A 6,813-nucleotide genomic window follows, 5' to 3' on the forward strand; every position below is an offset into this window, starting at 1 on the left:
TCTGATTACCTGAGCAGACCAGGGGTGATATTGAACACAGAGTCAGGCACTTGATTCAAAATCTGCCTGGTTTTTAAATCAAAACAGATGTACAGATCAAAAGAACAGAACCAAGAGTCTAGAAATAAACCTCACATACATATGAATTACTAATATATGACAAAGTAGTTTAACCATATAGTGGATCAAAGATAGTCTCTTCTATAAATAGAATCTGGAAAAATTGAGACATGACCTATTTAAAAATAAAACTTAAATCTTGGAACTATAAAATATGAGAAAACAGGCAATAAACTTGACACAGGGTTTGTCAAATTTTTTTTTTGATTTTTGGGCCACACCCGGTGACGCTCAGGGGTTACTCCTGGATATGCGCTCAGAAGTTGCTCCTGGCTTGGGGGACCATATGGGATGCCAGGGATCAAACCGCAGTCCATCCAAGGCTAGCGTAGGCAAAGCAGGCACCTTACCTCTAGTGCCACCATCCGGCCCCAGGGTTTATCAATATCTTTGTTAACTTAGCAATATCTTTGTTAATAGCAACAAACAAATCAAAGCAAAAACATAAAATAGAACTATATCAAACTAAAAAGCTTCTGTAAAATGAAACTACAATCAAAAATGGAAAAAGCATTCTGTGCTCGCTTCGGCAGCACATATACTAAAATTGGAACGATACAGAGAAGATTAGCATGGCTCCTGTGCAAGGATGACATGCAAATTCGTGAAGCGTTCCATATTTTTTTAAAGAGAAAAAAAAAGAAAAAAAGCATTCTACTAAATGATAGAAGATATTTGGAAATAATGCATACATACTTGGCATAATTAATAAAATTAAAAATATAAAAATATAACCTGATTTAAAATTGGTAGAGAATACAAATAGATATGTATTAAAAGTGTATATAAAGATACCTATATGGTGATGTAAAGATCATCCACACTTCTTATTCAGAAAATATAAGTTATACTACAATGAATATTTTTCGTTCTGCTATGATGTAGTTGTTGCAAAAAAGAAATGAAAGAAAGAAATATTAGTGTGAGAGAGGGCGCGTAAAGAAAGAAGCCCTTATACGCTGCTGATGGGAATATGTGAATAAAAATTGGTTCAGCCATTATGGAAAGATGCATGATTATTATTCAACAGGAAAAAAAAATAAAATCTTAGGGCTGGAGAGTTTACAGAGGGTAAAGCATTTATCTAGCATGTTTTTGACAAATGTAAAATATTCAGAACTGAATGTTACCCAAGCCCTGCTAAGAGTTAGCTCTGAGAACAAAACTCTGAACATATGTAGCCCTCAAACCAAAAAGTAATAATAAATAAATAAAAGTATATTTTTTATGTAATCCAATATCTTTCTCTGTGGAATTTATCCAAAGAACATTAAATACTAATTCAAAGATATGTGTTCATTACAATATTAGCTACAATAGCCCAAAGCAAAAATCAATGACAGATAATTGAGCAAACAAGATCTGGTCTATCTGCAAGGGGAAATTTTAGCTATGAAAAGGACAAAATCCTGTCATGAACCTAGAAAACTTTATGCTAAGTAAAATAAGTCAGGTAGATCAACTGCATAGTATCTAGTATATGAAGTATTTTTCTTGAGTTCATACTAAAATAAATATTGTCCCAACAGTTAAATAGCATTTTGCTTCAGATAAAATAGCTTAGTTAATAATAAAGATTATATTTGAAATTATTTTAAAAATGTATTATATGTAATAATCATATTAAACATGCAATTCTACAATGAACAGGAATATTATTAAAAAAGAAATAATAAATACCAAAAGTTATACATCCTATGTTTATGGATTCGGAGAAAAACTTAAAAAGATATGATGGCAAAAAGTATTAATCTTTTGATTGCAAAATATCTCAATGTCACTGAAACATAAATAAAAACTCAATTTAAACAATTGATAACAGTTATCTATTTTTCAATTTATATTTTTATTTAAGTACATTGATTACATACATGATTGTGTTTGGGTTTCAGTCATGTAAAGAACACCACCAGTGCAACATTCCTACCACCAATGTCCCAAATCTCCCTCCTCTCACCCAACCCCCGCCTGTACTCTAGACAGGCTTTCTATAACCTTCATATGTTCTCATTATTAGGATAGTCCAAAATGTAGTTATTTCTCTATCTAAACTCTTCCCTGTTTGTGGTGTGAGCTTCATGAGGTGAGCTGTAACTTCCAGCCCTTCTTTCTTTTGTGTCTGAAAATTATTATTGCAAGAATGTCTTTTATTTTTCTTAAAACCCATAGATGAGTGAGACTATTCTGTGTTTTTCTCTCTCTCTCTGACTTATTTCACTCAGAATAAATGATTCCATGTACATAACAATCAAGATGCCCTTCAACAGATGAATGGCTAAAGAAACTGTGGTACATATACACAGTGGAATATTATGCAGCTGTCAGGAGAGATGAAGTCATGAAATTTTCCTATACATGGATGTACATGGAAGTTATCTATTTTTGTTGATAAAAAAACTAATAATTGTCATGATGATGAGAGTCACTTTCTTTCAGGTAGACAAAGTTCCTTTTCTGATGAAGTGACTTAAACCTGTACATTTACATAGAATGTAGCTTTATTTGATGTGTCTCTATCACATTACTTTTAAAAAATATTCCAATATTAATAGCATCTCAGAAAACAAAATGCAAAGAGATTATTAGTTATGTTACTAGTTTTTTTATTCAACTTAAAAATCAGTTATCATTTTCTCATGACTCAGATCAGATCAATAAATAAAATAATTTTTTTACTATACCTGACCCTCTGGATATCCCCCCCCCCCACAAATGACAGGCATTCTTATAACTTCAAAGCTGGTAGTATCACAACTGTGCCCTAGTAAAAATATTCTTCCTTTAGGAAACAAAATTTTATAACCAAATGATCAAGTTTACACATAGGAATAAATAGTTTATTTGCTCTCAGTGAGAGGAGTTGGTCAGTTTTTCCTATGTTCTTTCGTATCTGGGCATTTGTCTTAAGAATAGATGGAACCATATGTATTGTCCAGGACAGAATCCCACATTAGTAGCCTTATATCACATGATGTTATAATTTAACCTTTGGTAGTTATTCCATTATTTCATTCCCATGAAACAAGTTCCCTTGTGATATATGAAATGTCCAAATGATGAATAGAACATGACCAGACTCTGAAGAGAAATATTCCAGACAGAAAATGTGAGTCTGTTTTAGAGTCTGATATATGAACCTGTCCTTCTCAGGATAAATCATCTGTCTTTCCATGATGAAAGAAGATCATGGAAAAGACTGCCACCTTCCAGGTTCTGAGAGAGACTTGTGGCAGATCAGGTCTTAAGAACTTGTTTGTAGATTTGTCAGTTATATTCTTAAAAGTGGTAGTTGGAAGCGAAACATTATTGAGGCATATTCTGTATTTAGAGACCCAGTTGACATAGTCAACATTTTTTTTTGTGCAACTGCATACATGTAAGTACATAGGAAGGCAACTTTCACAGGTTTTCAAATTTCTACAATCTTACTCTCCTCTACAATTGCCCCTTCTGGCTAGGACATCTATGACACAAATATCCTCAAACACTCTGCTCATTTTCAAGAATGAACTCATATTCTTCTTTGTGAAATGACTTTCTCATTTGTCTTTTAATCTTGCAGAAATTGTACCTCACCAATATTGACCCCTGAAATTGGCATAGATTCTGAGTACCCCTCTATGTTATAAAAATAATAAAAAAAAGACTGATGAGTCACAGATATTGAAATTCGAGTAAGATGCTTGCCTTGCATTCAATAGAACCAGGATCTATCCCCAGAATCCCAGAAATAACCTGAGCCTGCCAGGAGTGATTCAGAGTATAGAGTAACCTACATTGGAGTAACCTATAGGAATAACTTCCCAGCATTTCTGGTTGTATCTCCAAAACAAAAATAAGAACAACAAATATGTTTTTATTCATATATGTATGTTTGCACTATTCATATGTATATTAAATTAAACATAGTTATAAATATACACCTATGAAAATATTTTATATGTGTATATGTTTATTTTAATAATATTAATCCAAGACTTACATTTTTATTATAAAATATTTTATATATTATTTTTTATCTTCAGTTATTATTATTATTATTATTTACCTATCTATTTTTGGTCGATTTCTTTGTTTGGGTGTGGTTATTGAAGTTATTGTCCCCAGTTATACTTATTTTTTTCTCTTCTTTTCTTTTCTTTCTTTATGTGCTATGCCATGTTTCTTATCTCAAGACCATGGCGTTGTTTTTTTTTTGTTTGTTTGTTTGTTTTTTGTGGTGCTTATCGTTATTGTTGGAGTCCTCACTGGATATTTGACACTTCTTGCTGTACTGGTCGAGTGTTTCACCTTCTTTTTCTCCTTCGTCTCTCAAGTCGATGATGAGAGCCTTTAGAAGGATTCCACCCATTTTCAGCATATTAGACTTTTACCCCAGTTTATTACTTTTCTCTTCTTCAAACAAAACCACTCAACTTGAAGTAGCTAGTCCTGCCTCCCAGTTAGAGGGGGAAATAAGGGAGGCACCAAGACCAAACAGTTGCAAGACTACTAAGTAGTAGGCTAGGTACAGAGGGGACCACATATTCTAGTAGCCCTGGGGGTGAGGGAAGAGGATATGGGAGGTAGGACAAAAAAGGAGGTGTAGGGAGGACAATTTGGTGATGGGAATCCCCCCGGATTTTATGTAAATATGTACCTAAAATATTATTGTCAACAATATGTAAACCACTATGATCAAAATAAAAATTATATTAAAAAATACAGAGCTCAAAAAAATATTCAACAGATTCTAGTAACTTTTAAGTAGTAAAAGGAATATAATTTGATTAAATGATAATTGAAATTTCAACATTTGGTAGAGAAAGAGATTTTTAATACACATAAAGCAAAATATATCTAAACAAATCAAAGTAAATATGAATGAAAGATCTGGATGAGTTCTAAATTGTTAAAAGCAGAAATAAACCTAATCTCAATCATGTTTTTAATCAATGTGTTTAAATAAAGTTATAAAAAAAGAAAGAGTGAGATAAAGACAATGCATGTATGTCAAAAAAAGAAAATAAAGGAAATAATGTATTCTCCAGCTTTACATTGTTCCTCTTAGCATGCCATTTTTCATATATAAATCACCACTTTTCAAATAATTCTAGAGTCTCAACATTCTTAAAGAGAACACATGTATATTCAAGTAATATAACCAAATATATGCAGCAGAAACTATAGCTATATAACTGTGATTTGATAAGTAATTGTTATATTTCCCAAATAAACTTTTGGTGGGAACATTTAGAAAAGAACATTCTTCTGAGTATTTACCACCAAATTGTCAAAATGACATAGAGTTTTATAATATGATGGCTTGTAAAATAAGAAATGTATGGTCATTAATCATATCAAGCTAATTTTTATACAGTTTCAAAAGTCATGTGAATGTTTCTTCCAAAACCTGCTCCTAAGAAAGGTCAGTTCTGATCTAAAAGTAGAAACACTAAAGTTATGAGTAGGTTCAGAAATTCTCAATCACTGTTTTCTTATTATAATAGAAATACTGATGTTGAGGAGAATTTTTTGCTAAAACAGAAAGGGCTTGAGCCAGTATATGATATGGTCAAATTTAGCAATTCAAGTCATAAACATTTATCCAAGTCATAATTAAACCCATGAAGTTTAGAATACACTCACTGTTGTGTGGATTTACAACTTTTACTTTACTACAAATGTCAGACATGTTAGTTAAGTGGACAAATTATTTGAAACATGAAAATATGTTTAATCTAAAATAATTAAATATAAATGAACTACTTCAACCAATTGAAAATAGTTTCTTGATTTTAGGATTTTTTACATTGGGAATGTTCTATGAAAAACATTTTGAATGTGATAACTAGATTACCAAGTGTGAGGAGAAAGTTGAACTATTTGAATTAATAAAGAAATTATGAATGTATCTTATTGAAAATATCTGGAAGTCCATTTGTATTTATTTGATGCATTTAGTTTTTATTGGAAATATATGCACCTTAAGGATTTGGGATGGGTGTCAGGTAAGTCAGGTAAGGTTAAGCCACACCCAGACATGCTCTGGGTTTACTTTTATATCTATGCTTAGCGATCACTAATGCTGGAGCTCAGAGGATCTTATATGATACTGGGAATTGAACTTGGGTTGGCTGCTGCAAGGCAAGTGCCCTACATATGTACTACCACCACAACTCCTTAGCCATATGAAGCTTTAAAAAATGATTCTTTAATAGTTTATCAATGCAGAAAAAACAGTGTTTCACAAAGTGGATGATACCTCCTCCCCAGGTGTAACTGGAATGATCCAAGGATCACCTTAAATTCAAAAGAGGGTAAACTTTTTGTTTATTTAAAGTAGATTGGGCAGCTCTGAGTAATTTTTTCTAATAAGGTCAAATAAAAATGTCTGATCTATTGTTTGTATTATATTTGAGTTCCTTATTGTAGCAACACATGGTCTCCCTTTCTAGAACAATGAATGCTAACTAAAAGCATCTCATAGATACAATTTAGTTGTTTTAAGCAATCTAAAGAAAGCTCTTTGCAGAATTTTCTGCATTTATTGTTTGATTTTGCAGTTATGTCATCTTAATTCTTGATCATTCTTTTTCTCAATAATATTTTAAAATTTTAAATTTAAAGAAGTAGGGGTTTCATAATTTTTGCACCATTCTATAGACACTGAACATTTATAAATAGTATCTGGAAGCTGAATTTCAATAAGTT

General features: G+C 31.8%; 1 non-coding gene across 1 annotated transcript; it reads left to right on the forward strand.

Moving 5' to 3' along the window:
- The first annotated feature begins 637 nt into the window (after positions 1-637).
- Positions 638-744, forward strand: LOC126023449 (U6 spliceosomal RNA). The gene has a single exon (XR_007500571.1). It is a non-coding gene; the product is annotated as a U6 spliceosomal RNA (small nuclear RNA).
- Positions 745-6,813: the final 6,069 nt, after the last annotated feature.

The sequence above is a fragment of the Suncus etruscus genome, chromosome 11 (genome assembly GCF_024139225.1).
Source record: "Suncus etruscus isolate mSunEtr1 chromosome 11, mSunEtr1.pri.cur, whole genome shotgun sequence".
Classification (NCBI taxonomy): domain Eukaryota; kingdom Metazoa; phylum Chordata; class Mammalia; order Eulipotyphla; family Soricidae; genus Suncus; species Suncus etruscus.